The 24,888-nt window shown below is 43.2% G+C and overlaps 1 protein-coding gene across 14 annotated transcripts in view; it reads left to right on the plus strand.

The window, feature by feature from the left end:
* Positions 1-24,888, plus strand: part of TRIM2 (tripartite motif containing 2) — a 151,105-nt gene that overhangs the window by 43,224 nt on the left and 82,993 nt on the right. Inside the window, exon 1 of one of the 14 annotated variants that reach the window (XM_014868533.3) lies at positions 14,652-15,010. The exons of 11 other annotated variants lie outside the window; for them this stretch is intronic. The gene's annotated coding sequence lies outside the window, so the exon portion shown is untranslated. Of the gene's footprint in view, positions 1-14,651; positions 15,011-24,888 lie in introns of those variants that run through there. 2 more of the 14 variants (XM_044767089.2, XM_070504927.1) reach the window with 2 other exon arrangements.

The following is a 24,888-nucleotide window of genomic DNA, read 5'->3' on the forward strand; positions in this document are numbered from 1 at the left end:
CGTTGACTTGTATAATACTGGCAAGGTCCCCAGTCTCCCTAAGCCTCAGCTTCCTCAACTAGATGATGGGGGTGGCGATATCTATTTCACTGGACCATTCGGAGGATTAAATGTGGCCATGACTATAAGTTCTTTGCACAGTGCTCAGCACACAGCAAATACTCAGTAAATAGTAGTTCTTTTCTTATGATTACAACCAGCACTCAACAGTAGTTCCAAATGCTGACCAAGTGTGCTGAACGCCTCTCTGGTTTACCTGTGACATTTAGAGAAAGGGAATGGTGAGAGGATGCAGTGTAGCAGAAAGAACAGTGGGCTGGACGTCAGCAAGCTCTAGTCTCGACTCCACCACTGGCCAGCGTGTGGGTCCAGATAACTACATCCCCTCTGGGCCATGGTTTCGGATCTGTCCATGAGGCAACGTCTTCAAGGTCTGTTCTAGCTCTTAACCTACGACTCTAGGTCTGCCAGGATCTCTCTCACAGGGACTCATACGCATAAATAAAACAAAGTTTGAAATCTGCTTTGAGCTCATTGTTGATCATGCTTATCCATGTTGAAGGTTCATCCAAGAATTAATAGATGGGCCTGAAATACTCTTCTGGAATCTCCTAGTTTGAGAGTGTGGTTTAAAAAATATGCTTCTTATTTTCTCAGGAGGTAACACATTCAAATCTCACCTCCTTTACACTTTATACAAAGGAAGGTACCCATTTCTTAGACTCTCCTTTGGATGTTTGAAGATGATTAGAATATGAATTAAACAGACACTATTGTCTCAAGGCAAAATTTCCAAAGGGAATTTATGGGGGCAGAAAGAAAAAAAAGCAGCTCTCAGTCACCTGGGGTCCACTGCTCTGTGTGTGGTCACAGGTGTTAGTCTCATATTTTCTTACTTATTCTCTCTGCGAACCTTCTGGCTATTTTAAGACCCACACTGTATCCATGCAACAGAGGCAGCTCTTGGGTTGTGCCAAACACTCAGCAGAGGAGGTGCTATGGGGCCAATCACATCTGGAGACCTGTAGGGTTAAGAACTCAGGTGACTTGACGTTCATTCCCTTTCTCTCCTGCTGCTCTCTTCCTCTTCCTCTTCCTTTCTCACTTGAACATTTACTGATCGCTAGTTACTATGTGCAAGTCCCTGGGGATATAGAGCTCAAAGCCGTGATGCCGGCCCTAGAGGAATTCACAGTCTGTTGGTGAGTTCCTGTGGGGCAGTTAGGATGCATATTTGTACAAGGTGCTGTGCGAGGGTGGGAGGGAGCACCATTAGCCAGACTTGGGACATCTGTAGAGGGAGAGATGATACTAGAAGGGAGTCTTGAGGACTGAGGAGGAGTGCGTCAAACGGACACGGAGGGAAGGGTGACTAGTGCTAGCAGTTTCTGATTTGGTTAGTCAGTGGTGGGTCTTGTGGACATCAGTGTACCAGGATTGGAAACCACTGAGCCAAAGGGATCACATGTGCAAAGGTCCAGAGGCAGGAGACAGTATTCAGGGAACAGCTGGCTGTTTAGTCTGGTTAAAACCCAGCATGTGAGTGAATGAATGATCCTGGATGAGATGGAACTGAGAGAAAATGAAACCAAAGAAAATTGTCCCATAAGGATGAAGCAAATGTGGCAAGATCTTGACAATTGTTTGATTTCGGTGATGGCTATTTAGGGATCCCTTGTACTACTATATCTACTTTTGTGTTTGTTCAAAATTTTCATCATAATTTTATGAAGGTAGAATATCCCATGGATGTACCAAGACTTAGCTCAAACAGAGCTGAACTTGAATCCCAGGTCTACTGGTTTCTAGTGACTAAGACCTTGGGCAAGTTATTGAACGTCTCTGGTTCTTGTTTTCCTCACCTGAAAATGGGAATAATCATGTCTACCTTACTGGGATGTTACGAGGATTGAAAAGATAGAACATGTAGGCGGCCCTCCATATATTTGGCATGGAGTCATCCCCTTTCCCTCTCAGGTGGACCACCTCATGCATTCTGATTGAGGTTTCTAGATGGTGCTGAAGAGGGTACCAAGCAGAAAACATTTAAATGTTCTATAAATTACAGAAGCATGAACCTGCAAGTCAAGGGCTGGAGCTAGAAGCAAATCTGGGGCCCGGAGTGTGGACTAAAAAGCATATGCACACCACAGACTGACATGTGTAAGTTTAGAAAGTTTAGCCCATGCTGATGGCTAAGGAACAGAGAGCCTGTGACCTTGGCTCTCCCGAGGCCTCCCGAAGTAGAGCAACGGAACCCCAGTTTGATTTGCGTCATAATCCCTTGCATTCCCCATATTTTCTGTATATTTAAATGTTCAAATGAGGCAAACTCACACCATCCCCCACACTTAATAAGCATGCTATGTTTCATCCAGGATGTTAAAGAGACCCATCAAAAAGGATGGAAAGCGAATCAGAAACGTAGACTGGGATTTCATCCCCCGGGAAGCCCTGAGGAGGCATTTAGATATGCATCATCTCACCTCAGGCCACACCTGCTGGGAACACTATCCGTTATCACAGTGGGAGTCCTGTTGAGCTTTTCAAGAGGAGCAGTTCCTGGTATGTAGGTCTTTAACCACCAGGTGCGTTTGCCCTCTCTCAGCCCCAGCCTGCTAGTGCCCTACCTGACAAGTTGACACTAAGAGAATGACACCCTTCACATTTTCAGCTGTTGCGCAAATAGAATTTCAGTGAAATTCCTCAAACGGTTGACTCTAGAAACCACAAGAAGACAAAGGGCCAACCTTTGACTTTACAAACATCAGATATGCTTCTTGACACCAGTCTCTGGAACTAACTTGGAAAATGCTCTCTATCCTTAAGGGCTGTGTAAGAGGAAGATATTTAAATCTGTAGCACCCTCAAAGCCTCAGGACAAACCCCATCAGGGCAGGCAGCCTCCAATGTGTGTTCTTTGATGTGTTAAGGAGCTAAATATATCCTAACTGAGATTCCCACCAGGGACCCTCCAAGGACAGCGTTCTCACCGGGCATATTTCCTCCCTCCAACTTCTACCTTTCCCAGAAAGGAAAAACACAGAGTTCAAATTGAACTTTGAAGCTTTGACCAGACCTCAGAACTAGGTACCATAAAGAGCACTCGTGTGCTTTCTAGGATAGTTTCAAATCTATACAGTTTCCCAAGATATTCCTAGTTGCAGCATTGGGTGATTTAATTTTAAATACAAGAGTCTTAAGCAAAATGGTGTTGAGGAGCCTGTGTCTGCTGCAAAAGTCCTGTGAAATCTACGAGGCCGGCTCCTTCCATGGCTTCAAGTGCTCCGCAGGTAACTGGGCAATCGCTTCAGTTCCAGGACACCCAGGGGAGCCAAATCCCTTTGGTATATCACAACCCACGGGTTATTCCACTGGAGACCAAGCGACAAGAACTAAGGTCCTCAGGATCCAGGATTCTCGACCTGTGCTCCTCACTGGATGGTTCTATTATCTCAAGAGCATTTTTAACAAGAAAACAGCAGCAATCGGTGATTTCTTAGAAATGTGACCCATTTAGATATATCCTCAGCAAGGATACCTGCTATGTCTTCTGGATACTCTGTGTTCTGGGCACACTGAGGGCTCAGCATAAATATTAGTTAATGCCGGTCCATTACGAAAAGAAAATGGAAAGACCCCTATAAGGTGGTGGTGACCCTACAAGCCCCAAAAGCCTCGTTGGACATGTGACAAGGAAAGATAGTGGCAAGGCCTGAAAAAAGCAGCTCTCTTCCCACACTCAACACGTGCAGTGAACGCAGGGCGCCATTGTCTGAGCCGTCACTGGAGGGCTGGGAGGGCCCGATGGCAGCTGCCCAGGCTTCCTCGTTGCTTTCCCGGGGTATTCAGGGAATGCTGGCCTCCATGCCCACCACAGCTGCCATCTGCACACAGACCCAAGAGTGTCTCAAGCTTCTGGTGTGGCTTTGGAGGACAAGGGTCCTTGGGGGAGGCGAACTGCTGATAAGGAAGGGCCCTGAGGTCAGGGTGGAATAGGGCTCCGTGGAGGAATGGCTATTCCTTGTCCTTTCCAGGAATTGGGGTTACTGGGTCAGTGAAACGTCTTAATACCATCGGAGTTTCCAAGGCTGGCTGTCAATCTGCTGCTTTAGAATGGACACCAGAAACCACATCTAGCTTGTGTCTACATCCCCACCAAGAGCTCCAGGAGTGGGTGGGGGTCACATCAGAGCAGCTCCCGATTCTCTCAGTGGAAGCTGCTATTGCACCTCTCCTCCCCTGAGTGGATGTAAATCTGTCTTCTCCATTCCCTGTCCTGTAGTCTCCGAAAAGCCCAAAGTGAGCAGGCGGAGTGGGGCACCGAGAAGAAAAGAGGTAGCCGGGGACTGGAGGTTAGGAAAACTGTTCCAGCTCCTTTCTCTTGCCAAGACTTGTTTGTTGCTGTGGCGGGAGTTTCTGTTTGGGGGCCTTTCTTTTTTCCTTATAATCAAAGCAACCCGTTCTGGTGCTGCCAGTGGAACAACTCTTTCCAGTTCCTTCACACGGTGATCGTGCACGTAGCTTCCAGGCCGAGGCTTGTATCTATAATTCCTTCTATTAATTCCAAGGGGAATTTAGGTTTTGTGGCCCTCGCCTTTCCCTCCCAGGGCACGTAGTTTCTCAGCTGTTGACTGGGAAGCTTTGTGTGTGTGACACATCACCAGGCAATCAGGCACAGCACTTAAACTTAAAATGGAGAGACTAACATTGATTAAGCCCCAACTGTATGCTGAGCACTGTTCTAAGAGCTTTATGTATACGAGCCAGTTAACTCTGTGAGAAAGGTATTATTATTCTCTACTTTCAGATGAGGAAACTGAGGCTGAGAGAGTCTCACAGCTGGTCAGGGGCAGGCTGGCACTCAGGCTCAGAGCGTGTGTTCTTAACCACTGTACAATACCCCCAGGGTGCCTTATATTCTTTTGTATGGATGCACAGGAGTGTATGTATTCAGCCCTCCGTTTCTAGACAGTCATCTTGCTTCAAAATTTTCTCCTATTATGAATAATGCAGTGATGAATGTTTTTGTGATAGTAGCTAATAATACTTAACATTTGTTGAATTGCTAACTATGTGACAGGCACTGTTTCAAGTTGTTTATGCATCATAACTAATTTAATCTTTGTAACAACTTTACTATTATTACCATTTAACAGATGAAGGAACAGAGGTACAGAGCAGCTGGTTAAATATTTTGTCCCAGATTGCACAGTTAGGAAGTGGCAGAGGTATTCCAGAGCAGCTGCTCTTACAAGCCTGTCTGGACATCTACCCGTGACCACATCTCTGATATTGCTTTGGGAAAGATTTTAAAACTGAAATTACTAGGGCATGAGATATAAATGTTTTTAAGGATCTGTATGCATATCACAAAATTACTTTCCAGTAATGCTGGACAGTTACACTAATTTGTATTCTCGTGAGTGCTGTGCAATTGATTAAGGAAACTGAAAATTAGATAAGTCCCTGGTAAATGGGGTGTCCCTCTAGCCCCTGGACAACGTGTCCATAAAACTTTTTGGCTTTTGTTGCCAGATGTGGGCACCTACTAGCATTTATAATATTATTTTTTATGAAAAAACATATTCCAACTCAAATTACATCTGGGAGGGGGCACCCGGGGTGCTGGTAATGTATTTCTTCATCCAGACAGTGTTTACCCTGTAGTGGTTCCTTTGTGATAATTCACTAAGCTGTTGCCTTGAGATTTGTGTACTTTCTGTTTGTAATTTGTAGTTATTAAAAGTTTATTGTTTTTAAAACTATCGAATATAAGCGTTTGAAAGTTAGGAATAGAATACATTGAAATCTATTGCAGAGAATAAGAAAATGACTCAGTTGTCATCATGTTTTCTCCATATGTTGGATAAAAGGAGATTTTGAAAGAAACACTTTCATGTCTTTTTTTAAAATCTCTAATGCAAGAATTGAATAGACACAAAAGCACAATAGTCCTAAGAGATACAGTTCTAAAAAACTCCTTTGCTTGTTTTTATTGTTTTTCTTTTGTCCAAGATAGATTTTTTTGTTTAAAACTTCAAAAGCATGACACATATTTAAAATATGCAGAGTTATGATGAATGAGCTTTTGGCCAGGACTTGAGAACAGTGATTAAGACCCCAGAGAGAAAGTTGTTCTGTTTCTTTCTTGGCTTTCTTGTGTGTTCTTCCTGAATATTTGATTCTGAGGTAGTGTGTGGTTCTGTAACATGGCCTGATGCCTCTATTGAGTAATGTCCCTAGAGACTCAGAAACGTGTTCCTATGGCTAATGGATCAGTCCAAGAAGATCAATATATCATCATTTCAAGAAAGTATGCTCTTACTCTAATGGAAGCCAGTAGCAATTTCCTTGTCAGCTTCCCAATTGTTTTTCAATCTTAGTGCTTATTTTCCTCTGCCTACTTTATATTTGACCTAGAATTAATTGTTTAGCCCCATTCAGTTTCTTAGTCCGGGTACTCCAGTTGTAAATTTTATCAGTTTTCATTCCTCTTAAGTGGCTGCAAGAAAAAAAGGGCATCTTGTGCCTCTTAGGATGAGACAAAAGGTGGTGTGTGTCCCAATTCTCCCGTTAGTGTTTCTTCCCAAACGGTCTCACCATGAGATTCTGTGAGTTCTTTGATTGAGTTATTAATATTCATTTGTTTAGACTGACTTTCTTCCTAATATCTTGCCATTACCACAGTATTAGTCTGCTCAGGCTGCCATAACAAAATGCCAAAGACTGGGCGGTTTAAACCACAGACATTTATTTTCTCATGGTTCTGAAGGCTGAAAGTCCAAGATCAAGGTGCCGACACATGGTTAGGTTCTCATGAGGACTCTCTTCCTACTTTGCAGATAGCAGGCTTCTTGCTGTGTCCCCACGTGGGCTTTTCACGGTGCACACAAGCAGAGAGAGAGCTCTGGTGTCCCTTCCTCTTCTTATATGGACACTGATATTACTGGATTAGGGCCCCATCCATCTGACCTCATTTAACCTTTAATTACATCCCGAGAGGCCCTATCTCCAAATACTCCTAATATCCGGGTTAGGGCTTTAACGTGAATCAGAGTGGAGGACACAATCTAGTTCATAACGTTACCACAATCAAGACGTTTAAAATTAAGCTTTGCTTTCCCTTTCAAAATAGCAATTTTTTTTCCAGTGTTTCTGTTAAATGACATTTCATTTCTTTGTAAAATGTTTTTGGGTTTCTGCTACTGCATTATAGGAATCCAGACATAAAGAAGGCATAGACCCTACTCAAGTAGACTCCTCAAAGAGTTATAAAGTAATGAAGGAGATGGGTTGCATGCACAAATAACCAGATACCTGGGGGATTGGAAGTACTGTAAGTGAAATATGATGTGCTATGGGATTCAGAGGAAGAGATTATCCTCATCAAAGGGCCACCATTGAGCTTTGTAATCAGGGACAGGCAGGAATTGGACTGCAGAAGATGTAGAAGAGGCCACACTGGGCTCAGCAGGAGCAGACACCACGAAGGTAGGAAAGTGCAGTTTAGTTGAAACTTAAGGAGTCCATAGGACAACACTGTGGAGTTTAACCTTAAGGCATAGGAGGAGGTTAGGTTCTCAAATCAACACTTAATAAGAGAGTCGCAGTGACTAAATGGCCTCTGACAATTTGGACATATTGTCTTTCAACAATTGCAATACCACCAATTTTCCCTCCAGTGTTGCAACAGACCAATTTCTTTGACTGAGCCCCAGATGAAGTAATTGGCTGTGTTAGGGGCTATGCTGTGAAAAAGAGATAGAAAAGAGGGAGGGAGAGATAGAGAGACAGAGAGAGAAAGAAGAAGAAGGAGGGAGGGAGAGAGAGAAAAATTAATCGATGAGAATGTATCTCTAAAAACTAAGACCACACTCGCCACGGCAGGATGCTCACTCAAAGACAGCCATGGGACAACCAAGACTGACTGAGAGAACTGGAGATTCTCCTCAAGTTCCCCAAAGTAGAATGGACAAAGAACACGAACTGGCAACGTAAAGGAAATATTAATGGAAATGCTCATATTTAAAATGTCCTATATCACAAGTGATCAAATAAATACAAAATTTAAAAATAATGAGTTACTGTTTTCTCCTTATCAGATGAACAAATTTTTTAAAATAACATTGTTGGTAGAGGTGTGCCTCAATCGCATGCATTGCTAACGGGAATGTAAACTGGTGCAACCTTTCTAGAAAGTAATTGTGCAGTATTTCACTTTTTTGAGAGCTCTAGAAATCTTACTACATCTTGACTTGATAATTCCCCTTACAGGAATCTATGCTGAGGATATAGAGCTCTGGTCAAAGATTTGTGTTTAGCAATTTCATTGAAGTTTTATTTATAAGAATTGGAAATTTAGAAACAATCTAAATGTGAACACTGTGGAAGTTGGTTGCATAAATATCAATTATTGCAATATTCTTCAGCTGTTTAAATATGTATTTTCAAATAATTTTACTGATGTAAAATGCACATTTTATGTTTTAAAAACGCAGGTTCCAAAATTACGTATATAGTAAAAATATACACAAGGAAAAAAGAGAGACAGTAAATAGTAATGTCATTTATTCATTTATCCACATCACGAATGATTATTAAGCATATTATCTGTCTGGCAGTGTATTTATCTGCAGATAGTGGGTCCATAGATGGTTTCTATTTTGTTTGTTTTTTTTTTCTTTTGGTGAGGAAGATTAGCCCTGAGCTAACACCAGTGCCCATCTTCCTCTATTTTGTATATGGGATGCACCACAGCATGGCTTGATGAGTGGTGCGTAGGTCCGCACTCAGGATCCGAACCTGAAAACTCCAGGCCACCAAAGTAGAGTGTGCGAACTCAACCACTATACCACTGGGCCAGCCCCTATTTTATTTTTTATACTTTGCTGGGTTTTACAAATTTTCTAGGGCTTTTAATTGCTTTTTATTTAAAACATGCATTTTAATAAGTCCTCTCCATCTTTTAGGGCCTAAGCCCACCCTTCTATAAAGTCTTTCGTGGTTACTCTAATAAAATGTGATCTTTCACTTTTCTGTGATTCTTTCAGATTGATCTTATCATATATAGTCTTGAATTGCAACCACTTGTATACATGACTGTCATCCCAACTAGCTTGGGAGCTGGCTACTGGAGAGCAGGGATTATGGCTTAGAGGTCCCAACTTTCTAAGCAAAAGCCCAGCTCTCCTTCTTGGCCTTCTCCACAAGGCCTTTCCCACTACTTGAAAAGTGGGTGATTTCTTCTCCCCTTGACTCCTCAGAACAGTTTTTAATTCCTCTTTTATTGGCGGTCCATTCCACTTTGGATTATAGTTAATTGTATTTCTCTTGACTCCCGTGTTAATCATCCAACTCCTTGTTAAAGGAAACGAATCTTGGTCCTCTCTGTGCCCAGGGCAGCACCTTGCATGAAGTGTGTGCTCAGTAAACATTGGTTGGATTTATGACTGGATAAACACAGGCTCTGTCCAGCTATTTCAAACAGGTGCCTTTCAGTTAGCCCTTAATCTGAAGAGGTTAAGATTTCTGTACAGGTACAAGAGCAAAGCGGGGGGAGAAGAGACAGCTTAGAAAGATTAAGGAGACCCAAAGCATTGAGTAGTGGCGGGCATGAAACCCAATCCACCAGGAAAATCTGGTAGGAAATGCATTCACTCTAGACTCGTGATGCCCCAAATAATGCCCTTTAGCTCCTCTTTGGGTCCTGATAACTTTATCTGTGAAGCTTTCACAAACTCCTCCAGTTAATTCCCCAAAGAATTCCACTCTTCCAGTCACAAGTTGAACACCAGAGATTTGCCCTGCAACCCAATTTCAAGCTCAATCACCCAAATGTGGCCATCAAGAAAAAAGTTTAAAATCAAGGACTGTATAAATATTATTTTAGGATAAAAAAATAAAATTAAGGAAATAGGGCACAAGATTCAACTCAACTTAACATGCATTTATTGTGCTCCAAGCTTTTGCAAAGCCTTGTCCTGGGCACTGAGAATGAATGCAAGATAAAAAAGGGCATTGATCTCATTCGTAAGATCCCAGTGGCTATGACAATATGACAGAGGAAAGGGAGGAGTGGAGTGGGAGGAGTCTGGAGAGAGGGCAGGCACTGCACATGACTGCCAGAGTTCTGGGTTGGGATTGGATAAAGGTGGGAAATAAATGGGAGGGCTGCCCTAGCTATGCTCTTAGTTGTGTTAGTGGTGGTCATTGATACTTTGGGGCTCTGCTCAGGAAATGTAAGGTGTGGGTGGGATTCAGATAGAATAGGAAAAATTTTAGAAAAAGAAAATTGAAGTTCTAAGATAATATTGGATAGAAGATGTGATATGAGACAGGTCGTTCTAGAAAAAAAATGTATATAAAAGGATGGTATTTAACAGAACCCAGTGTATTTGTCAGTGTTCTCAGCTACTGACAACAGAAACTACTCTAGGTTGAGCATAAAAGGAATTTATGAAAGAATATTAAGATACTATCAAGAAAGTGAAAGGACAACCTACAGGACGAGAGAAAATATTCTCTAATCACATATCTGATAGGGACTTGTATTCAGAATGAAAAATTCAACAATGAAAGATAAGTTAGGGGCCGGCCCTGTGGCTGAGTGGTTAAGTTCGCATGCTCCGCTTCGTCAGCCCAGGGATTCGCTGGTTTGGATCCCGGGCACAGACATGGCACCACTCATTAGGCCATGTTGAGGTCGCGTCCCACATGCCGCAACTAGAAGGACCCACAACTAAAATATACAATATTTTAGTATTTAAAATATACAATATGTACTGGGGGGATTTGGGGAGGCAAAAAAAAAGAAAGAAGAAGATTGGCATCTTGGCAACAGTTGTTAGCTCAGGTGCCAATCTTTAAAAAAAAAAAGATAAATTAAAAAAGGCAATTAAAAAAAGATGGTTGCACAACAATGAGAATGTATTTAATGCCACTGAAATGTACACTTAAAAATGGTTAAAATGGTAAATTTTATGTTATATATATTTAACCACAATTTAAAATAATTTTTTAAAATGGGAAAGAATTTTAATAGACATTTCTTCAAAGATACACAAATGGTCAATAAACATATGGAAAAATACTCAATGTTATTAGTCATTAGGGAAATGCAAATCAAAACCACAATGAAACACGACTTCACACCCACTAGGAAGTTGGAACTCTAATGTATTGTTAGCGGTAGTGTAATATGATGTCACTGCTTTGGAAAATGGTCTGGCAGTTCCTCAAAATGTTAAACATAGAATTACCACATGACCCAGCAATTCTACTCCTAGATACTCACTCAAGAGAAATGAAAATATATGTCCATACAAAAACTTGTACGTAAATATTCATAGCAGCATTATTCGTACTAGCCAAAAAGTGAAAGCAATCCACATGTCCATCAACCGATGAACAGATACACAAAATGTAGTATATCCATCCAATGGAATATTATTTGGCAATAAAGAGGAAGGAAATACTGATACATGGTACAACATAGATAAACCTTGAAAAAAATTTTGCTAAGTGAAAGAAGCCAGACACACAAGGCCACATATTCTATGATTTGATTTATATGAAATGTCCAGAATAGGCAAATCCATAGAGACAGAAAGTAGGTTAGTGGTTGCCGTAAGCTGGGAGGAGAGAGGATAACCACTAGTGTTTATGAGGTTTCTTTTTGGGGTGATGAGAATGTTTTGGGATTAGATAGTGGTGATGGTTGCACAACCTTGTGAGTATACTACAAAACCACTGAAGTGTACACTGTAAATGGATGACTTTTCTAGGATGTGAATTCTATGTCAATAATGCAGTTATTAACAAAAAGAAGAAGAAGATTAAGTAGCTCAGAGAATCCCCAAGAAATACAGAGATTTAGTCTCAGAGGCTACCCAGCTGAGAACAATGCCTCAATGATACCACCAGATGGTTCCAGAATGAGCCCTAGTAATGTTCGTCTGGCCACAGGCGCCACAGACGCTCTGAAGGACATCTACTAGGACCTTGCCCCTGCTGGCCTTGTGGTTCCATGTCTTTCCACCAGGCCCTACCACCTCACAGAAAATGGCTTCCCTGGAGTCTGCTTTCTCATATTGCTTTCTCCCAAACTGAAGTCTGGTGTCTATCCACCTGATTGCCAGAGCCTAGGTCACAGTTTCAAGCCCTCACTGCAAGGGAGGCTGAGAAAGCAGGTTATGGCATGGAAGACAAGACTCAAACAAATATCCACCACACCTGGTTTCTCGCAATGAGTTTGCCTGGACAATGCTTTTAAAGTCATAAAATGTTAGAGCTAAATGGGCCCTTTGAAGTTCATCTATTGTTCTGACCATCTGGTCCAATGACTGTCACATCGCCAAAGGCAATGGGCAATTTCTAGCTTTATCTTGCCTGACCTTTCAAGCATTTGGCAAAGTGAATCACATCTCTCTTATACATTTCTCTCCCTTGTTTGTGGGTCACCCCTCTCGTACCTTTCTAACCATTTTTCTCTCAGTTTCCATCCATATCTGCTGTCTTTGCCGACTTAAAGCTGGTGTTTCTCTTCATCTCCATATCCAGTCCTGCTCTTAATAACTCGGTTCACACTCTGTGAATGTTATGGGTTGAATTGTGTCTCCCCTAAATTCATCTGTTGAAATCCTGCCATTACTTCAGAATGTGACTTCCTATGGAAATAGGGTAATTTCCAAATAGGAGCTAGAAATAAGGGCAGATGTAATTAGTTAAAACGAGATCATACCGGAATATGATCCAATCCAGTATGACTGGTGTCCTTATGGAAAGGGGAAATTTGGACACACACACAGGGAGAACACCATGTGAAGACTGGAGTTATCCTGCCAAAAGCCAAGAAACGACCAGAAGCAAGGAGAGAGGCCTGGAACAGATCCTCCCTAGTGCTGTCAAAGGAAGCCTGGCCCTGCCGACATTTCAATCTTGGATATCCAGCCTCCGGAACTGTGAGACAATAAATTTCTGCTGTTTAAGCCACTTAGCTTGTGGTACTTTGTTCTGGCAGCCCTGGCAAACTTAAGTGCATTTTTCTCTACTCCATTATTTACCTTCTACTTATAAGAGGACAGCTGTCTAATTTGTATTGCTAGTCCATAATGCCCCAGATACCTTACAGATCCTTGTGGCTGTCTTGCCTGCTGGGATATTTGCATTTGGATATCCCGCAGAAACCACAAACTCAACTTGTCTAAACTCAATGCATCATTTCTCTGGTCCCATTTTCCCCTCCTTCCCCATTTTCCTCTCTTGGAGAATGGCTCCCTCTATCTACTCTGTTGCTCACGTCAGAACCTGGGTGATAGCCTACAGCTCCGCATCTCTCCTTGTTACCAGGGATCAAATACTAAAGGTTCTCCCTCTCTAACATCTTTGGGGTCTTTGCTATCCATCCCAGCCCCACCTGCACTTCTGTCCTAGGCTGGCCTCCTTCCATATGCCCTTCACAGTTATCTTCCTCAAACACAAATCTAATCAAGTCACTCCTTTGCTTAAAATCCTTCAGAGGATCCCCGCAGCTTCCAGACAAAGGCCAAATCCCTGAGCCTAGCAGATATGACCTTTGCCAACCGCCTGCCTGCCACCCTGGATAACCTCATCTCTCACCTTTGTTCCTCTCCCCTGCCTGTGGCGGACATACAGAAGTTCAGATCTTCCCCGTGCCTTTCTCTTCATTCTACTTGATGCCTGCTCAGTCTTTAAAACTCAAAATGCAGCCTCCTTTAGGAAGTCTTCCTTGATTTCCAGCATGATTTAAAACCTGCTTTTATGTTCTGGCAACCCTGGGCGCCTACAGTCTATCATAGCAATTTCAGGATGCACTGAAATTGTTGATCTCCTCCTGGCTTCCCACTCCCCCCCCCACCTCCCCCCCCCACCTCCCCCACCACCACCTCCCCCCCTCACTGGTCTGTAAGGCACTTGAGAGCAGAAACTCCATATTTCCAACTTTCTGTTCTCAGTCTAGTGCCTGGTACACAAAAGTTTCTAGAAGGAAAGGAGAGTGGAAAAGGGGGAAGGAGGAAGGGGGAGACTCCTTGCCCCAACCTATTTTACAGAGTAAAAAATAAGACCCCGAGAGACAGTAATTTCTCATCATTTTCAGCGCTGATTGTGTCGTAGTTGACTCATTTGTCAGAATCCAAGCAAACGCAGAGATTTTTTCCTCTTTCATATTCAGGAGTTGCGACTGCTTTTAATCATGAGCTGTCCTATAATGGAGGCTGACCTCTCTCTGTCCCATCAAACGGAAGTCACTTCCCCTGAAGGGACAGAGTTTGCTTTTGTGTTTACAGGACTGGCAAGGAGGACGCGTTTTCAGGAGTAAACCTTCAAACCGAGCCAATTCCCTTTTTCTGCGTCCCCCCACCCCCCCGGCCCGTGCTGCTGCGATTGGCCCATCCCGGAGGCCGGCCGCAAGAGCCTTTAGTCATCGCCCTGGGAAATCCTTCTGGAACTGAGCACCAACTCGCGTGTTGTTTTCGTGCTTTTTGTGTGGGGATTAGCTCCGCGCGGGGTTTGGGAAGGCTGCGAGGGTTGGGCCACATGTAAGCCAGGATTTGCCTCTGCCTCGCGGCTTATGGAAAACAGATGTCTCTCTGCTCTGGGCCTGAGCGCAGAATGGAAGTGACCAACCAGAGAGCCTTTTGGAACCGGGGACACCGAGTTAAGGCCCATCAGAATCCAGCCCGGAGGCAGCTTCTCCTCCGCTGGCCCGTGGTTGCCCCCGGATCAGCCGCGCTCTCGGGGGACGCCAGGCGATAACGCAGCTTCGCCTTCAGACATCCCCGCGCGCCGGGCCCGCGCCTGCGGCAGGACACGGCGGCGCCGAGTGGCGGCGCGAGCCCGAGGTCGCCGCCCGCCGCCGGGAGCCTGGAGCCCGCAGACCCCGGCCCCGGCGGGGGCGCCGCGCCGCCGCAGGCGGAGTCCCGGGAGTCGCCGGCCGCCCCCTCCCGCGAGCGCGCCTGTTCTCTGCCGAGCCGGTCGCCGTCTTGCAGTAAGTCAGAGCTCGGGCGGGGCGCGCGCGGCCTCTGGAACCTTCCCCTCTGGGCAAAGTCCGGGTGGACCGAGGCGTGCGGGGAGCTTGCAATGAACCCGCTTCCGGATCCTCGCCGCAGGGCTTGGAAGCCAGCCTGGAGCCGGGCTGCGGGAGCCGGGCGGCTGCCGGCGGGGGCTGCGGAAGTGCTGAGCCTTGACTTTGCATCTCGTCCAGGCCGGGCCTGCCCGAGTCTCCCGGGAGGCGGGGACCCTCTTGCCGCTGCTGCAGTCCGTGCGCAAAGCTTCGGAAGTCAAGCTGTTAACACAGTTTTGCAGCGAGGGGAGAAAAGGATATTCTGCACTCTTAAAGCAATAGCTTTAATAATTGTTGGAAAGATGGTCCTCCTCCTCTCTCTTTTAAGTTTTGGTTGTTTCCCTAAAACTAACTACCGAAAGATTCTTTTCCTTTTGTCCTCCGCTGTTATTCTCTGCCCAAGTTCATACTGAAGTTCTGGCTTATCAGAGGAGGGAGATGTTGAATTTTGAGGGTTTTGTGGCTCTTTTAGATTGGTGTATTTATTTTGAAAATGCGTGCCCCATGTTGAAAACTGCATGCTGCTGACAAATTAGATGTAAGGCTCGGGCTGGGGAGGGAGGTTTGTCGCGTGAAATGCCTGTCAGATCCAAAGCATTCTGTGAACCCCAAATTCGTTCCCACTTGAAATCCAAACTCATAGAGCAACTGATTCCTTCTTCGTTCCGTCCCTCCCCACGCGCCCCCGCCCCGAAATCACCAGCCTTGATTTATGAGACAGCTTTAGATTCGAATGCTTTTTAAACAGTTAGTTTTAATACACTTAGAGTTCCAGACATCCAAAGATGAGTTTAGCCCCTAGGTGGGGTGGGTTGTTGTTCTTGTGGCAGTATAAACACAAATGCATTTTTTCACTGAACAGTTTTAGCCTGTTTTCTTCTAACAATCGAGATTAACTTTTATATCAATATTTTTAGAATATAGTTATGGGTTTATTGCATGGCGACTTGTATTTCCGGGATCCCGTACCAGGGGGTGGAAAGAGGTATTGTGTTCAATTCTCTGCCTCCCAGCTCTGCTTGACCTCCTGTCTCGGATTTCCACTTGATTTCATCCTTGGCAGACCGAGTACCTGCCCTTCAGCTCAGAGAAAGAAAAGCACAGGAATGATTCAGAACCCTTTGGCTGTCACCGCCTTAACCAAAGCGGCAAAGTATTTGAATTCTTTATGACGCATATTACATTATGTTTTCTTCCTCTTCAAATTTGGGTACATCTAGCAATTAAAGATCAATTAAAAAAACAAACGAAAACTACACTTTCCTCCTGCCTTAAGGTAAATACCGATTTTGTTGAGTTGGGCAGGGCCACCTACAGTAATGAAATGTCTTCATGGTGAGGTGGTTCAGTCATGTTCTCGACTGGGTGCACAAGGGTAACGTCAGATCTCACTCACCCTCATATTTGCACATTCTTTTCCCTTTTCTTTCTACCCTTTCCATGCTATTCCATTTAGGTACCTATCATGATTCTATTTTGGATCATGGAATCTAGGATACCATTACCTTTCAGTGTCAAGATTTGTTTAGATGACAGTGTCCCCTTATCAGTGTTCTCAGAACATTTTTCCAAATCCTGCCTTTATTTTCCTGGAAAATTCTATGTCTATAAATCCTCCATTGGAAATTCCGTTGTGTCTTTCCAAAGTAAATGTGGCATCTACATCTTGAATTATTTTTCTTGCATCATCATTTTAATGTTGACTTGCATGGTTTCCTGATCGTCTGGGCAGCTTGGTATTTCTGTTTTATATTGAAACACAGATGGAAGGAACTTTTCATAAGACATTGAACGTAAATGGATTAGGGAGTCTCCCTGAGAATTAGCAGAATACACTCTGACTTTTTCTGTGGCCTGCCTTTGGGTTGAATTCTGTCCTTTGAATTTCTGTCCACTGACTGCTCTGGAAAGAGGCTGGGCTCAAGAGTGATCTGCTTATCTGGTCTTTTCTGAGCAGCAGTAACTCACCACCTCTCCAGCTACTGCTTGGTGAGAACTTGGCCTGCTCAATAGAGATAACCCAATCTGATTTTACGGCAATGCCCAAGGAAACTTTGAAAATGCCATCCTGAAATCCTGAAATCTGGGGAGATAACATTATCAGACCTTTCTCCTTCTCTCACCACTCCAGTAAAAATGACACTGCTTGGTTTACCCCAAATCCATCTTGGATTATAAATTCCCAAAAGACAATTTTAGCTTGATTTGTACAGGCTCTAAAACTTTATGCTGGTAGGTGCTGGCAAGATGCTTTTGCTGCTGCTGCTAATGATGCAGATAAGAACAATGACGATTTTCCTTTTGAGTTTCATGAGAAAATATATTCCAGGATGTCTGTTTGACAGGCCTCTCTGAGACTGTCATCTTAAAAGCCTTGAGTCAAGGCTGAGGTGCTATCATACTCTATCACCAAGGTTATTTCTTATACTTTTATGTATTAGAACTTACGACTGACCTGCTGAGTTGGTCTGAAAAAGTCCTTGCAAGTCATCTGTGAGTTTGGTTTATTACTTTCTCTGGAAGACAATGGTAAGTCTTTGATATGGATGGTATTTGGTCTTAGCGTTAGGAGAATTGGCAAGTGCAACCTTTGAGATACGTAGGTAGAGGGGAGATGAAGGGAAGCAAATCTAGTAACACTCAGTTAATTGTTTATTAGCCACTCAGCTTGTATGTGTTTTTTGAGAGTTTAGTGGAAATTCAACCTCAGAAGCTGAGCTTTTTTTGGCAAATATTTTGTGTTACTATACTGGTTCCTTCCTACGTAAAACTATTATTTTCTCATAGCCTGCCTTTGAATCTCATCTTAATCCTTGAACAGAAATATCCTCTCCCTAGAATATTCAATGCGTTCTTCCTTGTTTGTAACCTACTGGATGTCCAGATGAAATTTATTTACACAAAAGGACTGGCCAGGAAAATTAGGATGTATGCTTGAGTCAAATAAAAACACTGTGTCTGTGAGCATCTTTATGAATTTATGACAGTTTGGAAGTGCTCAGATATAAACTGTGGATACAGGTTCGCTTCTGCCTTAACGGCAGGAAAATGAACTGACCTAAGACAAGCAGGCTTCTGGAACCAGAGCAATTTGTAGAAATATGCTGGAGGCAATTGGAGTTCTGGGAGGTGATCAGCCTTTTAAATCACCATCTCCTTTTGTAAATGTCTATCAGGTTTCAGAAAGTCTGCTATTCAAGGGATGCCTTCTTTAGTTTAAATGTAGTCATTGATTTAAACCAAAATATCAAGAGAGACACAGTGTCTTGCTGACCTGTTTATCTCCATTAGGATCAGGATTAGCATTTTAGGACTCTCATTGCTGACCTTCAGGGATGATGATTCTGAGGACCAGGAAGCAAATAAAATGGAAAGTCTCTCAGATTAAGACTCCTGAAAAGAGAGATCTGACATAAGACCAAAAATGTGAAAGATTAGACCCAGTTTTGTTTTAGATTGTTCTGTCGAATGAGGTAGAAGACAGGAAAGATGTTTTTCAAGCCCAATCTGTCAGCCAACAGGATTTATTGAACAAATATTATGTTTCAAGCCCCCTGCTTTAAGATCTGGAAAGTACAATTGAGTAAAAGGCGGAACATAAGCCTTGAAGGAATTTCACGGCTTGGTGGCGCCTTTAGACATCAGTGAACATCCTTCTCTCACGTGTTTGTTGGTTTCCTCACCTGGGAAACCAGGTCTAGGGCTCTTGTAGGACCCTCTTCTATAGTTCAGCTACACCCATTTCCTGAGGGAATCAAGATGGCCCCTTGATGGGAGACTGGCTTCCTTTGGCAGTGAAAGTTGTGTTCTTTGGCTCTTTCAGCACGACCTGGGTGAAGTGACACTCGATACGTAAACCCCAAGACACTTATCTGGTGCCTGGCTCTATTCCTATAATGTTCCTTCCCCAGCCACCAAGGAGTTGAGCAGTGACCGGGCTAGTACCAAAATGACCCATAATGTGGACATTGCTGGAGGGTAAATGATAGATAGCCTTGAGTTTTTCTTTAATTAAGAGGATGATATCAGGTCTCTTTAATCATAAAAATAGTCTCTCAGACTAAACAAAGACAGAGCTGTCTCTTTTGCTGACCATGTGAAATTTATTTAAATTAGTATTGCACGTTCAACAATGGTGTCAAAGTTATGTTGTAAAACCGCCTAAAAGGGTGGGTTTTCTGGGCCTTTGCTTAGTGATAAAAAAGGCATTAGCCACATTGAATGGGATTTGCATCTTGTTAGCTTGCCTGTCTGTCCTCGACTGTTGGCCACGATGGGAGGGTACGTATCTATCTTTTTAGCTGGGCCGTCTGCCTTAGTTATGATTCTGCTGGGAATTAAAATAGTGAACTGGAAGCATGGGTTGGGGAAGGAAAATGTTATGATCTTGGAGGAGACTCGAAAGAAGAAAAGCCTGGGGTCAGGTCTGATCCCTCTCATTTTCTTTTTCTTTTTTGTAATTCAAGATTAACGGTACAGTTTGACTTAGGCAGCCTGTCTCAGTGCGTAGTAATCTCCTCGATATTGGTGAGTGAATTGTCTCTTTGCAGATTCGGGGCAGCTGGCTCTCCTTTATTCTTCAGCTTATGTCCAGGGCTTGCTGCATTTATCCCATGCCTTGGATTCTGCTTATGGAAGGCAAAATAATTGCCATGTTAGTCAAAGAAGGAGATTATAAAAGTGAACCTCTTATGAAATGTAAGCACGTGTTCTGGATACTCCCTTATTTAGCATGGCCAATCAGAAGTCACCCAAGAAAGCAGACTCAAAAGAAAGGTACTCAAAAGGGCTGAATGTTTGCTTCTTGATTGCTGCAGAAGACAAATGGCAGAGACTAGATGTCTTTTGCTTCTAAATCTTAGTCAATAATGAAACCACTGATCAAAACCAAATTTAACAAATAGTTATAGCATGTGGTCTCCAGATTCCTGGTACCATTAGAAAGAATACTTTTTTCACAAAGCTGTTTCCGTTTTAGAGAAGCAATGCTTCTCAGTCTGTTTTGCCACACGCTGTACAACAAATGAGCTTTAAATGATAAATGCTCTCTTTTGCCCCAGGTCACACGGAAGTCACACAGTCGTGTTGTACAATGAAGTGATGTGACAGGGTGCCATTTGCTTAGAGCAAGGATGAGCACAGGCTAACTGCAATCTTTTTGCTATTTTCCCCTATTTTCAGCCATCAAATTGCAATTACCCTTCGACTGTCCTTCATCCCTTTCCTCCCCAAGCGTCTCAGTCCAGAAACCTAAAGTACAAAGGAATTGATGCCTGAGGCTAAAACCCACTTGAAGCTGCCAAATTGCCCACCAAAACAACATGAAAACATCTAAGAGCCTGAAAAGGGAAGGGGTGGGAGAGAAGGGTGTGGGGGCCCTGTGCAAAGTGCTCCTTTTTCTTGTGACATTTACGCTAATATGTCCGCTTCAGCTACAGACCCCACAGAAGAAGGTATGTTTTATTCATGTTTAACACAATGTCATTAAAAGAACGAAAAGTTGGATTTCTCAGATTTCCTCTATAAGGCTTTTACTTGCAGTCCACATCAATTGTTTTGCTTAAACAAAGCTTCTGAATTTTTAATAAGCGTCTATTAGAGATCAAATTCATACTACTTTCTAAAAGGACTTTACATATCAAGAATGGGAAATAATTAAGAATTTGCTTTGAATAGTTAAAGCAGTTTCTATAATGGGAAGAAGACAGATTTGTTGGCTTAAGAAATTCTGAATTCCATCTGCATGGGAGCTGGTTTTCATTTGTCATGCGGTACAAAATATTCTTGGCATGTTTGGGGCTTATTCCACACAGGATGCTCCATGCTAAAACCAAATCTAGATAAAACTAAATAGATTCCTTTTCCTAGATTTTTTTTTTTCTAAACCATTTCCTCTTCTTCAAGGCCCTTGGATACATGCACTCACCGAAGTGCTGCCAGGTCTGCCTGCAAGTAGTTTGGTCTTCAGACTTCATTATTTAGCCATTCAGCTAGGATCTGGTGATGGGTGGTCAATGGGGATGGGGGTTCGCCAGCAGACCAGAGGGAGGGAGTCGTTCCAGGTGGAGACACCCAGACATCCTGCTTGTTGTATGCCAGCTCTATTTCCCAGCCCCTCAAGACCCAAGGCCCAGCTTTCTGAATTTTACACATAATAACGGCTACACTACTTATATTCTTAATATGCATGCTGTATTTGGAGTCCACAACTTAAGAATGATCTCTTGATTCACTTGAAATCATTGGCCAGGGTATAAAGTTTGTGGAACAAATACCAAAGGCAAAGTAAACGAAAAGGTTAATTTAACCCCTTTAAAGAGAAACAGTTAGATTAAAAAAACAACAAGTCTAAATTCATATGGCTGCTTTTGAAGGGAAAGTTTGGGGGTTGGGGACGTGAATACTTCCCAAACCATGGACTCTGCATGCTGCTAAAGCTCGTCTTCACTGCAAGTTGGAGTGAGGATTTGGCTCTTCCTTGACTCATTGTGCTCATGGGATGAACCATATTGAGATTCGAAAGGGACAAAGGTTAACTTACTTTTCATATTGCAGGCATATTTAGCAATTCTTGGTTAACTTTCAGTCTTAAAACCAGTATAAGTCAATTACCAAAAAAATCCCAAAAAACCTAGAACATTAACCCCTTGACGTAAGCAGAATGTATTACCTAGTGATTTACTGCACCAGAGCTGAGTATGTCCGGGACTGTCAGTTATTTCTTCCAAGAGCCTGGGATACTGCCTGGCTTAGGGTAGATTGAGGTGACTGTGTGCTATCTATCTTTTATTTATGAAGATAACCCACCAGGATGTGCTCTGCAGTTTTCTCCATCCCTCCTCTCACTCTTTATTAGTCATGAAATTTATTGGCCCCTGTGGCATCAATCTAGAAGAACCAGCTCACTTGGTTTAAGCCCATAATTTCATCAGCATAGCAGCTAACTAGTGAGCTATCTTGGCACTGAGATGATAATAGTGATTTATTCTTACATTTGTGTAAATCTTTGCCTTTTAAAAATCACTTTCACATAAATTATTCCATCTTGTCTTTACAATGACTCTGAGAAGTAACACTTAGAGGTGAGGAAACTAAAGCTTCAAGAAGTCCAGTGATTTTCCAGTAAAGGACTGTACTCACACCTAGAACTTCCTTGTCACAAAACCAAAATGCTTAGTAATACTTGACTGGATGACATTTGGTAAAATAATACAAGACTCGTGGGAAGTTCTAGAGGAGGGGATGTTTTACGGAGAAAACAGATCTAGGAAAGTGTCTGGAAAAGTGGTTTCCAATAGCTATTGGTCACTTAAAATTTAATTCCAGACCCAAGAATATCACACAAGAAACCATTGAGGAACTATATGAACATGACATAATCAAGTGTCAGCTTATATGACACAGACCTTAAGTACAGTGACAGTTCAGAGGAGAGAGAGAAAAATTAGGGACAATGTAATTGACGAAGAGGAACCGAAGTTAGAGCTTAAAAAATGTGCAAGATTTGGATGGAAGAGAGAAGTAGGTAAGACATAACAGGCTGTTGGGAACATCCCACGCAGAGGTGGAGAGCATATTCCAGATGGGGCTCAGCAGGGAGGCCCGTCTGATTGGAGGAGGGACTGATTAGAATGTCTAGGTAGGGAAGTCTTGGGAATTAAGGTTGAATGGGGAGGATGGGGCCAAATCAAAGAGGAACACGGACTGCTGTTTAGGCTCCATAAAGTGTGTGGGCAGGGTTTGTTCCTCCTGAGGGCTGTGAGGGAGAAGCTGTTCCATGCTTCTCTTCTGGCTTTTGATAGCCTCAGGTGTTGCTTGGCTTGTAGATGGTGTTCTTCCTATGTCTTCACATCGTCTTCCTTCTGTGCAGGTCTCTGTGTCCAAATTTCCCATTTTTCTAAGGACACCAGTCATACTGCATTAGAGCCCACCCTAATGACCTCCTTTTCACTTGATTACCTATGTGAAGACCTATTTCCAAATACAGTCGTATTCTGAGGTACTGGGGGACTTCAGCATATCTTTTTTGGGAGGAGAGAATTCAGCCCATAACAGGAGCCTTTAAAGAGTCTTGAGCAGCAGAGTGAGAGGGGAAAAGGTGTTTTGATAAAGGTGGACCGACAACAGAATGCAGAATACACTGGAGGGAAGGGAGGGAGCTGTAAGCTGGGAGTGGAGGATGGAGGAAAAATAGGAAAGATTTATAGACATTTCAAAGGAGTCGTTGAAAAGATTTAAGTAGTAGCCATAATAATACATATGTTATAATTCTAGAACATGACAATTTACAGAGCATTTCTGTGCGTGCTGCCTCCTTTGATCTTGATGACTGACTACAGGGATGACACAGAAGAGGTGTCTTCAGGGTTTCTGGCCTGGGAGAAGGACCAATGGTGAGGTCATCCACACCAGGGAGGGCAGTCGGCAAAGGCAGCTGAATGTGCTGAATTTGAGGTGGTAACAGAGCTGAGTGGAGATGTCCACTGGGTCACTGGAAACCTGAGCCAGCTCTCCTCTCTCTAGACATAGATTTGAGTGTCAAACACAGTCAAGCAGTCCTCTATCCTGTGAGAGTGGGTGAGATCTCTGAGGGAGCGAATTTAGCAGAAAGCAGTGGGCTTGGTATTTTGGCAAATTCCCAGAGTTAGAGGATTGCTATTGAGTCAAAGCAGCGTTTAAAGAGGTAGAGGAGAAACAATGAAGTTCTGAAGAAAAAGAGAGTTTCTAGTAGAAGTTTCAGTGCCAGGAGCCATAGGAAGGTGGGAGGAGAACAGGAAGAGAACTGGCTGGGGAGCAACTGGGGGAAGACTATGGTCTTAGCTAAAATGAAAACATTGGAGAAAGAAAGTGTCAGGGAAGGGAAGGAAGGAAAGAGGATGGTAATCCCAGGATGGCAGGATTGTGAAAAGGGTCGAGGGGTAGAGGGTTATTTTAGAGTCATGTTTTTTTAAGATATAGTTTTCATATAGTAGAATTCACCCTTTCTAATGTTCAATTCTATGAGTTTGACAATGCGTTGTGTAACCACCACCTCTATTAAGATAGAGAACCATTACATCACCCTCATCATTCCTTCGAGATGAGGGGCTTCTGAGAGGAAACCAATGTGTATATGAAGGCAGAAGGGAAGGAAGCCATGCTAAAGGAGGAAAAGATGGAGCTGAAGAGGGAAGGAAGGGTTAACTGAGGGAGCGAGACCCTGGAGGTGATGAGGAGCCAGATGGACCACTCAGAAGGGGTTAATTCTAGTGAAGAAGAACATCTTCCCTCTTCCTATGAAGTGGAAGGAAGGATGAAGGCATACATTCAGTGACTATGATATATTTTGAGGGTAGATTCCTAAAGTCCTGCCAGCAAAACCATTTCCTGTTGAGCAAGATGTTAAATGTCATTTTCCATAACTTCCGCCTTGGAGGTATTATTTCCTATTACAATTACTGTCTGCAGGAATCACATCAAAGTGGAGGGCAGCCACAGAGCTGGTTTTCTTTGGGCTGTGTGCCCAAATTCTGCTGCCATGTGATACTGTAGCAATTTTAGAACCAACAACTTCAAAATTCTCCAAAGTTCAGTGCATCTGCATCCTTTCCTGTGCCGTACAGTGGAAAAAGTTGGCAGCAAAAATGGCTTCAATCCTCATAAATGCGTGTGACAGCCGTAAATGACTCACTGCTGAAGAGCTGACTTCCACAGACGTGTCCTCCGGCGTGATTGGGTGGAAAGGATTCACTTCTCATCATGTTAGACTTTCGATTCAAAATCGCCCTGAAGCGAAGTTCCCTCCTAACGTCCGTGATGTCTCT

Source organism: Equus asinus, chromosome 3, assembly GCF_041296235.1.
Source record: "Equus asinus isolate D_3611 breed Donkey chromosome 3, EquAss-T2T_v2, whole genome shotgun sequence".
In the NCBI taxonomy this organism is placed as follows: Eukaryota; Metazoa; Chordata; class Mammalia; order Perissodactyla; family Equidae; genus Equus; species Equus asinus.